A 14,285-nucleotide genomic window follows, 5' to 3' on the forward strand; every position below is an offset into this window, starting at 1 on the left:
TTAAAATATTCTCAAATCATCTCATCTGAAATTTGATACAGAGGTCTGCCCACAAGCCCAGCATCTATGGGAGTTATTTCCCCAATAAGGGAGCTGGAGCATGTTGCCTAGGGGACAAACACTGCCAGAAGAGTCCTCTCTCCCTTGTTCCTCCCACTGCGGATTCTGACCTCCTTGTGGTGTCGCCTCAAACCCTAAGGGCCAAAGCAAGTGGCCTTGAAACCCGTTCCTCTCTGCTCTGCACAGACTGTCATGTGAACCTAGATTTGCTCTCACCCAGATGTAGTTATTGGGGCTGAGTTTTGCTCGTGGCCAGTTTTAGGAGTTATTTGGTCTGGGCAAATAATTTTTGGTCTGTAAAAATTATCGCTCTCCATGAGCTCTGACCTGAAGATCAAAAACCATTCCTTATGCTGGGAGTGGTGGTGCACACCTGTAATCCCAGAACTTGGGAGGCTGAGGCAGGAGGGTCGTTTTGAGTTCAAGGTCAGCCTGGGCTACAAAGTGAGGTCAAGGCCAGCCTGAACTGCCTAGCAAGATCCTGGCTCAAAAAGACAAAAAACTAAGCAAAACAAAACCAATTCCTTGCAAAGCTTCCTAGTATTACCTGCATTCAGGGGCCTGGGCCAGGGACTTTCTTAAGCTAGCTTCTCTGTGAAAGCTTTCTCAGACAGTCCCTCCCAGAGTTCTAGAGTCTTTCTGCAGGCCTTGCTCATGGGGAGGGGCCCAGGCAGCTGGGCTCAGACTGATCTCCCTGGTCAGAGGGAGAAACCAAAAATATAGATAAAGAGCAACCCAAAAAGACAGACACTAGGAAATAGGGAAATCAATGTTTCCCAAATCAAAAGGGGATCAAGAGAGGGAGAGAGGGATAGGGGAAGAAGGGAAGGAAAAGGAGATGAAAAAAATTAGGATTTATTAGATACGTGTACCAACTACCCACGCGGAATGTAAACATTATGTATTGAAAACAAATAAGAAACGACCATCTCTGTGAGCACCATCCCCGTACACAGCGCGGAAAGAGTCAGATCTCACATTTCCTCTAAGCGTTGGGAAGCACCTGAGAGGCAGCCTCTCGTTTCTCCAGATGCGTCTGAATGCTGGCCGTCAGAAGGAGGAACCCCAGGCAGTTGTTTGTTCAAAGTGTGGGAGAGGAAATTGACCCTGAGAACACATCCCTCAAAATGATACGCAGAAGGCCTCTCCCAGGCCTGTGACAGTTCTGGGAAGGGGCAAAGGACAGAAAGTATCAATAATGCAAGTGTCAAGTCTAAGAGGGGGCACCAGAGTCACCTGGACTCTGAGAGGAGAGGGGTGAAAGGTACGAACCCTAAAACCACTGCTGTTGCTTTTCTCAATGAAGAAGCAACAAGGGCTCCTGTGGCCCAGGTCGGGCTGAGCACAGTTTCAGCCCTCTCCCCTCCCAGTATGGGTGGGTCGCAAGCTTTTTCAATCATTAAGGTTTTGGGGGGAGGTAGATTCTAAATTCAGGAATCCTACAAAAGTACAATATGAAGAGCAATTCTATGCCACAGTTTTGCTCTCAATAAGATATTTGGTCTTGCAGAGAGAACTGATTTTGCCTCCACCAAACAGAGGCCTTCTAAGGTGGTGAGAACATCCCAGGGGCTGTCCACATCTGTGTTTGTCGTTTCACACTGTGTGTTTCTTCTTTCTCTATCCAGAAATTTGCTATAGCCCACACTGCAATATAATCCAGTGGATGTCCCTTGCTATGTGGTGACACAACCCTGGAAAATCTACCCCTTTTCTGTGGTTTAGGGAGAGGGTCTGACATCACTTGGTCATTGCTTCTAACTGTGACAGAGCAGGGACCATTTGTCCTCAACCCAGAGTATCTGTAAGTCAGTATGCTGGTGGGAGGAGCCCTTTATTTATTTATTTATTTATTAGTACCAGGAATCGAACTCTGGACCTTGCGCTTGCCAGGCAGGCGCTTATACCACTGAGCTATATCCCCGGCCCAGGAGAAGCCCTCTAAATAACTTAACTTGATCATTTAGATGGTGGTATTTGTGGGACCAGGACTTGAAATTTTACTAAGCAATGTCACTGTATTTTTCTATTCTGAAGGTAAAATCTTTTGACTTTGGAACCATAGTTTACTAAGAATTCACATTTCCCAATGAGTTTCAGAGTTAGAATTTGGCTTCACCATCAGACTGGCCAGGAGAATTTATGTGAAGCTGTTGCAGAGATGTCCTCTGTGTTGGAACATTGCATCTTCCTTGCTGGGCATTATGACCCGGGTCTTTTTGTCCCTACCCTCCCTCCAGATCCTTCCCTCTGTCAACTCCCACAGAGGTCTCCCCAGCATCAGCTTTATATGAACACCCACAGAACACCCACTCTCAGCTGACTGCTCCAGGGTATCGTGCAGGTCATTCTCTGTGTTTGTGCCTGATCTTTGTATGGTGCTGCTTAACATCCTGTCAGTGTACTGCGGGGTCTTTATGGGTATGCTGTGTCAGGGCACCTGCACACACACAATCACAGGATGAGGGAATCAGAGCACTTCTCAACAGATACTCATTTCAATGCAATGATTCGAGGACCAGGACTTGTACTGACAATAATGTGCTTATAATCAAGGGTATTGTAGGTCAGACCACTATTCTCTATGATTTATTTTCTTCCCTGTGTCAGATGACACACCCATACCCTTTCCCACTCATATTGGGCTTTTATGGGCTTGGCCATCAGACCTCCTTTTGCTTATAGGCTGCAGGTGAGGGACCTGGGTCACATCAGGCCACAGAAGGTAACTGACGGGTCCACAGACCAGCTTTGTGAAGGCCCAAGCCTGATGAAAACATCTGCAGGAGGCTTGTGAGAGATAGAACTAACCCTGGAGTACCGGGTTCATTAATACTTAACAACGGATGATCCGTGAGAATTGTGTGTGGGTCTGAGAGCACAATTCCCCAACTGTGTACACTGAACAGTAAGACTGCTGGTAAATCCTATAGTGCTGCTTGCTCAGCAGCAGCGGTGCTCGCCCAAATCTAGGAGGGTTGTGTACTCTACAGCAGCGCCACTCCAAGAACACAGGCGGTTCATACTTAAAAACACTACCACTCGGGAAGCCCAGTGATGATGGACTGCACAAATACTTGTCAAAAAGTACTCAATGTGCCCATTGATCGATGGCTGGATTATAGTATTTATTCTGTTCACAGGGCTCTCTTGCTCAATTATTTATCACCGGGAGGGGCCTGTATAGATTAAACTACATGCAAGTGATATCCTTATCTTGCTTTGATCCATAGCATGACCAGCATTTCAAGGAGCTGCTGATTTAGTATACAGGCAGGAGGTCAGTTTTCACAGATAACAGGAGTTTGCCCAGTCCCTGTGTATGTAGATAATATTTATCAGGACATTCTGGAACAGGCGTACTGGTCATACCCTCTTGACTTGGCAAGTATCTTGGGAAAATGCGAAGAGCAGTTATGGACCATGTCCTAAAGAACCTAGTTTTATTTAGGACTAATAAACTCCATCATTATGTGCCATTTTGAGAGGCCTCAAAATATGGTCAAGTCAGTATTTTTCTGTACCCATAGGAGTGGCATATTAACATGGTTTATATAGATTGCAAGCATATTTTGCAAAGGTATGAAGAGCCACAAAGTACAATAAGCCCTATTACAAAAGCAAGTAAAGTGAACTAAAAATATTTTCATGTAACAGGGGGAAGTTGTTACCAACCATGTAGAAATACCACTTACCCTCTATTTACAGATATAATTTGGATTTGTAACTCATGATGTAGCGCTAAAGGCACATTATTAGAATGATAAGGAGTGCCGGGTGTGGTGGCGCAGGCCTGTAATCCCAGCACTTGGGAGGCTGAGGCAGGAGGATCGTTGCGAGTTCGAGACCAGCCTGGGCTACAAAGTGAGCTCAAGGCCAGCCTGAACTGCATAGGGAGACCCTGTCTCAAAAAGACAAAAAAAAAAAAAAAAATTAGAATGATAAGGAGTATATTCATGAGGATATAGTCATCCCATCATGCCACTTTCAGCCACACCAGACCATCAAACACGATGTACCCTAGCTCCATTATCATATGAAGAGGAAGACACGGTATTTTCTCTCACTAAAAGATGGCAAAGTCATGTTTAAGTTGTTTTGTTTGTTTGTTTGAGACAGGGTCTCGCTATGTAGTGCAGGCTGGCTGGCCTCGAACTCGCAGCGATCTTCCTGCCTCAGCCTCCCGAGTGCTGAGGTTATAGATGTGCACCACCACACCCTGCAGTATTTAAATTTACAAAGCAGTTGTATAGTTGTATCTCTATGAAATTGTTACCGTCTGTGAAAATCTCAAGATCTGATATGTCAAGGACAGGTCTGTTGGATTAGGTTCAAATTGACTTGAGATAGGGTTATGATTTGGGAGGAGCCCATTATATTAATAACCATCAGGCAGTTGAATAGGAATTCCTGCACATTATTCCATGATTCCCCAGCATTAGTTTTTGATAAGGCTAATGCCAAGTTCTCCACCCTGATTTTGATAATTTTCATGTTTTCCTCATATTCCCCTCTCGTCTTTGTGAGAGTCTCCCCTCAGTCTTCACTGACGAATCATCACATAGTCACATTTTTTACTGCCCCTTATAAATGAAGTGCTGTTGGTTGCTCTTCTTGACTGGTCCCACATTGGAGAGGAAGTGATTGATTGTGGAAAGTCTCTGTCAAAACTGTGTTAGCCCCATTTGAGCGACAAAAAAATTTAGAAGGAGTAGCTCTTTGGCTAAGCTTACCTGGAGTCTATTGTCAGGTTATGTTTCATCCTATGTGTTTTGCAGCTGATTGCCAGTATTCGAAAACAGTGGATTAGGTTTATTTCCTTGGATTTCAGTTCCTTGGATTCTGCAGAATTTCAAGAGACAGCAGCAGAAATACTTAGAAGAAAAATATAAAGCAAAACAAAAAAGAGCAAAAGAAATCTATTTTGCACAGCAGTTTTAAACTAAGAATTTGAATTTCTGACATATTGGTTATGACCAAAAGAACTGAAATACCAATTTGTGTCTAGCTCCTTTTAGTTTTTTTACAAATCTGATGGCAAACTCTTTAGAGAAAAATAAAAACTGTGGGCTAGCGACTGTAAATATGCGTGAGTAAACTTCACGTAGTGATAATGTATTCTCAGTGTCAACTGTCAAAATGCATCAAACTGTGTATTTATAAAGGGTATTTTTTTTTTTTTTTTTTTTTTTTTTAGAAATTAAAGGAGGAAAATACTAACAGACCGACAACATTTTACAAAATAGCATAGGATCAGTACAGACATTACAGAGTTACAAACAGAGTGGTAGGGAATTAACAATGCTTATTGTATTACATATTGATATCTTCAATGTAGTTTCTCATGAAAACACATATAGATATACAAAGCTAATCATCCAATGCCTCACTGACAGTTTCTTTCAGCAAGGAAATACAGGACAGTAGAACACCCGTGTTAACTATCCTGCATATGCATATATACAAACTTTCTCCTTCTTTCCCTTCTCTTTTCCCATATCCCAGTTATCCTTTACCTATGAGTGCTTTCCTATCAATTCTCAATGTCTATCATATCTCCTAGATTAAATGAACTCTTTCAGGCTTTACACTAGAGAAACAATGCGGTGCTTGCACATGTATGTTTGATTTATTTCGCTTATGAGTATGGTCTGTAGTTGTGACCATTTGCCTATAAAAGCCTCGAGTTTATCTTTCTTTACAGCTGAGTAATATTCCATTCTATAAAAGTACCACAATTTTCTTATCCAATCCTCAGTGGACGGACATTTGGGTTGCTTCCACATTTTAGCAATTACAAATTGTGCTGCTATGAACATAGGTGCACATACATCACTGTGATATGATGTTTTTAGATCTTCTAGGAAAATACCAAGCAGGGGGATAGCTGGGTTGAATGGGACCTCTAGGCCTAGTTTTCGGAGGAATCTCCAAACTGATTTCCACAATGGTTTCACCAGTATAACGGATATTTTTATTGTATCTCAATAAAACTGACTAGATGTGGGCCTTGGCATGGATGGCTAAGTGGCAGCAGACGGGGAGGGAGATTCCAATACCTGCCCTGAAAGCAATCGCATACACGGAGGCAGGTTTGCAGAGAAAACCCGAAAGAGGAAGGTAAACAAAGGAGAAACTCACTGGCCCAAAATCCAGTACTGGGGCGGCTTGGAAAGGGAAGCTGGACCACCCCTGAAGTGTGGCACCCATTAAAACCCAGGTCCTGGTTACGTACCATCTTGGGAGAGGCCTGGGCACCACTGGAGAGGGAGCCAACCTTCAGCAGCGGCCTGGCTGACGGAATAGGCGCCCAGCACTTCTGCCCTCTGTGCCGCTAACAGGAGCACAGCAAGTGAGATATTCACACACCGGGGCTGGTGGCTCAGAGAAACAGAAGGCTGGAGAGCGGTGTATGAGGGGACAGTGGTAGGCCCTGGAAAAAATTGAAAACAAACATGCTAGCACGATTAGGGACCGGATGTGGGCACTTAGAAAACTGCCCTGGGGGAAGCATGAGCAAGCAGTGTCTGGGGGCAGGGGGGACCTGGAGGGTGCAGAGCCTAGCATGACCCCGCGTGAGTACTCACCCTCTCCTCCCCCAAATACCGGAAGTGTGAGAATGGAAAGTCCTGTGTGTTGTCTGTGCCGGAGAGCAGCCACTCCCAAAGTAGATCCTACCACCCCCTGCTGAGGACTGCTGAAAGCAAGAAGTCCTTGATCTCTAACAAGGTTGCAGGACAGTGATACTCTGGGGAGGGTGGCTGGGGAAGGACCACCACCGGCCCATTTGAGCACTCAGCTGAACGCACATTTGCCAAGAGACAGGGGGCACCTGTGGGAGAGGGCGTCTGGGGATCACCAGGCACAAGGCTTTGTGCAAGGAAGTTACAGATTCCCCCACGGGATTTGCCGTGCGGGGAAAGCAGCAGAGATCCTTTCGACCCATGTGCAAGCCAGCGGAGAACCGAGTACCTGGCCAATCGCACCGTGTCCTCCTCTCCCCACATTATTAAATGGCTGGATCTTGGAACAGAAACAAAGGCCTCCTGTTAACCATGCACAGAAAGTGGCTTGAAGTCGAGAAATCCATCAAGATCAACAAACTTCCTTTGCTCACAGGCCGACATCTGAGAAAATTATAGGGCTGGAGACTATCACAGAGACCTGCGATTGAACTCAGATTGCAATAGAAATTGAACTTTGAGGACACTTCAGGAATGTGCTTTTGTAACTGTGTGAGGACTTCTCTTTGGTTATTTCTTTTGTATTTTTAAAATTTTCCTTCTCTTTTCTCATTCTTTTCCCCCCTCTTCTTTTTTCATCTCTCTCCCTCTCTTATCCCTTTTTTCTTCTCTCCACATTTCCTTCTTTTATCTGGCACATGTACCGGGAGCGTCTGTAGATGTACAAAGGAGAACAACACTTGCGGGAAATTGGAGTAACCCTCACAAGGACTGTGCACGTGGGACCCACATTTAAACTACGTACTAACAGGTGCCAACAGTCTCCAGCCTCCCTCCATCATTAGCTGAACTTTCCCTCCTCTGCATCCTTTCTCCTATTGCCAGAAATATCCTCTCAGTCCCCCTTAATATTAGCTCTTTACTGCTGTTCTAAAGATGACTCTGACAGAGTCTGATCGCTTGTTAGCTTTCCACCTATTGGTATTTGCCTTCTCACCTTCTTTTCTTACTGACTTACCCCTGCCCAGTTCCTGGTGTCCTTCAGATAATATTTATCCAGGGTTTGGTCTGGGCATCCAGACAAGCTCCCCTCGGCTTAGCAAGAGCCTTGGGAACGTAAAAGGGGCATCTTAGGGGCATGAAGGTAAATGCCCTAGCTTTTAAAGTGATGATTCAATGAACACGCCCTTTATGAGATGTGCTGGTGACCCACCACAAATCTGGACAGGAAGCATCTGGAAGAGCATCTATGATGTAGGAGGGGGACCTGCTATCGACTGGGATGACCAGGAGCTGAGGCATCCGTGCTGTGAGGGAGCCCAGGAGGAAGATTCAGAGGATGGCAAGGACCCATGTTTGTGTCTAACAGCAAGACCCTTGCGGTGTGCCCATAGCTGAGTGCCTTCGGGACCAGCATGCTGAAAAAGGACAGAGCTGTTCCCTCTGTCTGGGCAGAGCCAGAAGCCTTGGTTCTAAAGACTCTAGGGTGTGTTGTGTTATAGTCCCTGGTCCTGGGTCCCTGCATGTCCTGGGTCCCTGCATGTCCTGGGTCCCTGCATGTCCTGGGTCCCTGCATGTCCTGGGTCCTAGGTGCCTTGTTTCTTTCCAAGGTGACTAGGCTGAATTCTCTGCAGAGGGATGGGTGCAGTGCTCAGCATGTGAACCACAGGTCAGACTCTCCTGTCAGGAGGAGCAAGAGCGCACTATCCCTTGTTCCCCTCAAGGGAGCAAAGAATTTCCTGATATGTCCCCTCCAAATGTGTCCCAGAGACTCAGTTCCTTCAAATATACCTCACTGAGAGGACAGCCAAACAAGCCCTGTCCAGAAGCACATAGAGAAAGAGCCACATGGTGGCTTGGGGTGGTGGTGGTGAGGAAGGCAGTGCCTCCACGGCCAGAGGAGGCAGTTCCTCTTAGATAGTGATTCCCTGAATGTACGCTTGCGAGAACGCCAAGACCCCATGGTACCTCCTGGATCCACTGTGGTCACTGTCCTATGGGCCCAATGGTACCTCATGGGCCTTCAGATAGTGATCTTATAGGCCTCTCTGGCTAGGGGCAGCCAGGTCCACCTTGTCCCCAGAATTTTCTGTCTGGAACCCTTCATCCCACCTTCCATGGAGACCATCCAGTGCCAAAAGCACCTGACCCCACACAACACCCCAACCCTATCGTATGGTGTCAGGGTCCTGTGTCCTGAGGGAGCTTGAGAGACACAGAGTTCAGCTCCAAGACGGACTGCCTGCTTGCTCCTCAGACACTTCTTGGAAGGGACAACTGGGATATTACTATTTTGGGGGTCCCAGTTCTGTCCTGTCAGGGTGAACTCCCCTGTTCACTGGTTCTGTATAGCAGCATGCACCAAAATCACAAGAGAGAGGCACTGAGGCGGTCAGGTGCTCCTTGGGGGCGGGTGTAAAGGGAGAAGAGCTCACTATGTGGGCCGTGTGGTCAGAGGAGCTGAGTGAGGACCAGGAGCAAGCCCGACATTCAGCTCATTGGTCCGGGCTGGGGCCATAAACTAAGGGAGATTCTGCTGATGTATTTGATAGTGACTGACTTGAGCCAGTGACCCTTAGAAGAGCATAAATCCAAGAAATGGTCTAGGAAAGAGTAAATGAGACAGATGGGCTTATAGTACAATCATATTATTGGTCTTGGTTTTTAACGTCCCTTCCTTCACTGCAGGATCCATGGTTACTTTGACTTATTTCTTTGCCTTTTAGTATTGCCCTCAGCATGGGCCTGTCCCCACGTGCTGTCAGGAGGGAGCAGGATACACAGATGTCAGGAAGGTAAAAGGGGAGCAAGCTCTGCAGGGGAAGGGTGGTTCCACCAGGAAATGAGGAGACAGAAGATGACGAAAAGGGAAGAAACAAGAGAGTCAGAAACAACCATGGCAGTGTCCTGCTGTCTGAAGAAGCTCTAGGCCATTTGTTCGTTCGTTCATTCATTCATTCATTCATTCATTCATTCATTCATTCTGTCTTTCATCACAAAACTGCTGAGAGGTGGCTGTTCATTGGACCCTGTGCTGGTTGCAGAGCATAGCAGGCAGTGAGAACGCAAGTCCTCTTTTTTATACTCCGGCAGGTGACGCCCAGCACTTCAGGGAACATGACTAGAGGACAGTGAGGGTAGATGTGGATTAGCCACATGACAGGAGAGGCCTGGATGTTCCCCCACTGAACTAGAGATGAGCTAGGAGATTTATTTCCAGAATAAAGTATTGTATGATTGGGCCTTTAACTTCCCAAACCAGACTTTCTCCCTCCCACCCGATAATGCCAAGGAAGAAAGAGCTGATCCAAAGACTGGCTTTGGAGTCCACGTATGTCTGACAAAGGTGGTGATGATGGGATGTGGCTGCAGACAGATATTTTAAGCCCCTGATGTGCAATTTGTGGTCTGTGTGACACGGACTTAGTAACTGCACTTTCTTGTGACTCAATTCCCTCTAGTAAAATTGTGTGAAGTGTATGTGGTATTTGGCTCACTACGTCCTCTCTGTGTCACCTTAAGATAGTCACAATCATCTCACCCAAAGTTTTTTTTTTTTTGTACTGAAAATTGAACTCAGGACCTTGCGCTTGCCAGGCAGGTGTTTGTGCCGCTGAGCTTTATCCCCGGCCCTACACCCAAAGTTTGATGTAAAGGACCTGCCCTCAAATCCAACATCTATGATAGTTTGTCCCGAAGAAAGGGATTCCAGGCTTGATTCTGGTTGGACAAGTTACTGCCAGAAAACTCTCTTTTGATTTTCCTAACGAACACCCTGATCTCTTTGTGGAGCCTCCTCAACCTAACAAGGCAATGCCTAAATTTTTAGGGAACTTCTTTACCCGTGCTCTCCACTCCAAGCATCAGGTGAAGACTAGGTTTGGCCTCACCCAGATGTAGCTCCTGAGGCTGAGCTCTGCTGGGGACCAGTTCCAGGATGTTTGAAGTCTAGATAGCCTGAAAATGGTTGCTCTCCATCAGCTCTGACCAGGAAACTAAATGCCATTCCTGGCCACAAATTCCCCAGGGTCACCTGGATCAGAAGCCTGGGACAGAGGCCTGGGGCAGAAAATCCCTGGGGCTGGGCTTCTCTGAGGATTCCAGAGGGCTTCTATTTATGCCCTGAAGGAGTCTTTCAGGATCTTTCTCAGGGCCATGTTCATGGAGGGGCCTCTGGAGGCCAGGGGTAAGACTGATTACCCTGGGGTAATCTATCTCATGAGACCATGCTCCTCTCTGCAGTGTGCATTTGGGTGAAGGATTCTGATCCATTAAAAGTTATCTCCACTGTGTGTCCTGAACAGAATGCTCAGACTCTAAAATAGGGACATAATGCAGAGGGGGAAGGAAGCACAGTACAGGCCCGATAGTCCTGCATGTGTGAAGTAGAATCAACCCATCCCACACCCAGAGGTCAGAGAGAGTCACTCATAGTGTGCTTGGACCTGTATAAATGCTTTTTGTCTCTGATGAAATGTGAATATGGTTAGCAGGGTATAGACTCCTGTGTCCTCCTGGGTGGCATTCCAGAGCAGCAGGGGTATACTGGGATATCTTATGTCTTGATTTCTGTAGGAAGGTCTAATTACTTGAGTGGATATCACACACTCACTGCAAGTTCATGGCTATTGACTACATTTTTCTGCCCTTTGTATCAGCCATGGTATCGCATAGTCTGGCAGATTGTGGGCAAACAGAAAACCAGCAGCATTAAAGGGTCCAGGTTCAATAGTGAGTCGGACAGAGGTGAGTGGGTTAGGCTAGGAGGAAGGAGAGAGAAGCCCGTCAATACGGAGACCTTCCTATTTGGATGGAAATAAGAACTCCTGGGCCTGAGTAGGTGTCTTCATCCCCCAGCCTTGGGCGATTATGTCAGTATGCATGTGTATTTTTGAGTGTTCGTGGCATTTGTGTACATGTGCACATCAGCGTGTGTTCTCTACAGGGTCTTTGATGCCCTTGAACTTGTCATTTCTTCAGTTTGGAACACTCTTCCCCACGTATTGATACAGACTACTCCTCATGGCCATCAGGTTCCTGCTCACATTCAAGGCATCCTGAATGTCTTACCTGACCACTTTCTCTAGAGAGCATGGACTTTATTGTCTGACCTTTCTTTGCTCTAGTCATTCTGAGGCTTGTGTCGACACCTGACCTTACCTTCTTTGCTGGTTTGTTCTCCTGCCCACTAGGACAAGAGCTCTGTGAGGACAGTGTGATGTCTGCTGGAGCCCAGTGGCTGGAACAGGCTTGGACACCTGTGGGTAAATGAGCAAGGGCTCCTATGGCCTGGTATGTCCAGGGGTTTATGCGCCAGATTCTTATGCTGGTGGCCAAGACAATGTTTAATGGTTTGGTTGCATTTTATGTGGAGTGTTTCACAGACAGAGCTGTTAATATCAATTTTCACAATACAGTGGCCTTTAACGATTGACTTGGAACAGAAAACAGTGGAGTTTTCCTCTGCTTTATCAGTTCGAGCTCACCAAGAGTTTCCTGTTATAGATACATCTCAGCGCTGGGGATATAGTTCAGTGGCCCAGCACCTGCCTGGCAAGTGCAAGGTCCTGAGTTCAATTCCCAGTACCAAAAAAATATCTCTTATAGATACATCTGTCCCTCCTTTGTGTCCTCTCCCTTCAGGGTCTAAACAGAAGCCCTGTGTATTATCAGGGTCTCATCCTCCCCAGGAGACTTCAGCCAGTTTCTGTGCTCATATCCTCCCACCCACTACCAGGAAATCACCCCTTCTCGCCTGTGGGCAGGAGACCTTGTCAAGGAAGCTCTTTCTGCAGGAAGAGGCTGAGAGGGTCCGTGGTCTCCACTGCTCATTCTGTCTTTTTTTTTTTTTTTTTTTTCTTTTTTTTTGGTTTTTTTCTCCGGTACCGGGAACCGAACTCACGACCTCGCACTTGCCAGGCAGGCGCTATTGCCGCTGAGCTAAATTCCCAGCCCCGCTCATTCTGTCTTTCTTAGGTGGAGAAGAGCTCAGCTTCAGAAAGACTCCCAAGCAGGACTGCTCAGGTGGGTTATGTCTTCTGACCTTCCCTTTGAGCTCAGCCTGCTCCCATGTGACTTTCCAGGGCCACATGGCCTGGGGGCAGCACCTCTACCCAGGACACCTCCCTGTCCATTCCCTTCTCAGTTCTGCCCTTTGTCCCCTTTCCACTTTCTCTATGGGATATTTTAATACCCAGGCCACACTTTGAGAAACAAGGGTGATGGAGTCTCTTTCTCTTTTTTTGGGAGGGGCCCAGATCTTGGTTTTTAAAATTTTAATCTTAAAGATATTTTAGTGTAATACATGTAGATATTAATAAAGAAAATATAAAAAAGCACTCTTCTTACTTCTATGGGAAAATGAAACAAAATTTAATAACATAACAATTACCGAGTAAAATAGCTAGTACACTGCACACCATAATCTTAGAAGAATGACCTCTCTCTTTTGAAAGGACGGCATCATCGCAGTGCACACTTCTGCTGTATCTTGACCTTGGGGCTGTGAACACCAGAGGGAACACCTGGGGTCCCCAAATACAGGGGCGTGTTTTCTTTGTGACACGGAAACCCGGTTTGTCACTCAGTCCTCTCTGTGCTCTCAAATCATCTGGAAAGGTGGGATCACTCTCAGCAAAAATGTGACAGAGGTGGCTCCAGAGGCTAGAAAGGGTCCAGCTGAGTAATCACTGTTGAGGAGAACCTGTCCTCTATAGCTACTGTCATCAGCCTCGCCTCAGATCCAGGGACGGTTACCCATAAGCAGTTGTCCTAGAGGGAGCTCAATGTCCTGAGTGTGCAGTGGGAGACGATGTGTGGTGGAAGAGAGGACTTTGGTGGTGGGAGATCATGGCTGTTGCTCCATCATTTTTGGTAGAAAGTTTCAGGAAGAACTTTTCTGTCCACGTGTGTTTGCTAAGCTGCTAGTCAGTACTGCTCGTGTTCTTCATAAGATGCCTCTGTCCCCTGACCAGCTGACTCGCAGTGGTCACCCCACCCCCTTTCACATGGGGGTTACCATAGGGTTACCTAGGGATGTCTGACAGAGCAGAGCCCACAAGGTCCCATGGAGAGAGTGGGACAGAGGAAGCATGTGGTGGGGACATAGCAGCTTTTTTGGGGGCAATGGATGGAAGTTAGGCTCCATTTCTAGGCACAGAACTAAGTTTATGCCTCTGGTGATTCATTTCCTGAGTATTGATTCTGTGTCTAATGTTATATCCTTGAGGACATGAGCAAACCTGTGTCTAGGCTTTACAGCAGGGATGCTGACCAGGCTCCAGATTGTATGAATTGACCCCAAACCCTGGGCATAGGTGGGCTTTGAACTCTGGTCTACAGGGTGGCTTGTCCCAGTTCCTATTGACTACAGGTCCCCAGACTGACCAACACTGTCCTGTGTAGGGGGAACAGGGAGAAGATACGATAAATGAGGCAAGTAGAATCTCAAATAGCCGTGATCAGGCAAAAGCCACTCCATGGCACATAATAATTAGAAATTACAGTACTCTGAAAAAGGAGATCAAAGAAGATATCAAAAAA

This window comes from Chinchilla lanigera, unplaced genomic scaffold (assembly GCF_000276665.1).
Source record: "Chinchilla lanigera isolate Chin_1 unplaced genomic scaffold, ChiLan1.0 scaffold00154, whole genome shotgun sequence".
Classification (NCBI taxonomy): domain Eukaryota; kingdom Metazoa; phylum Chordata; class Mammalia; order Rodentia; family Chinchillidae; genus Chinchilla; species Chinchilla lanigera.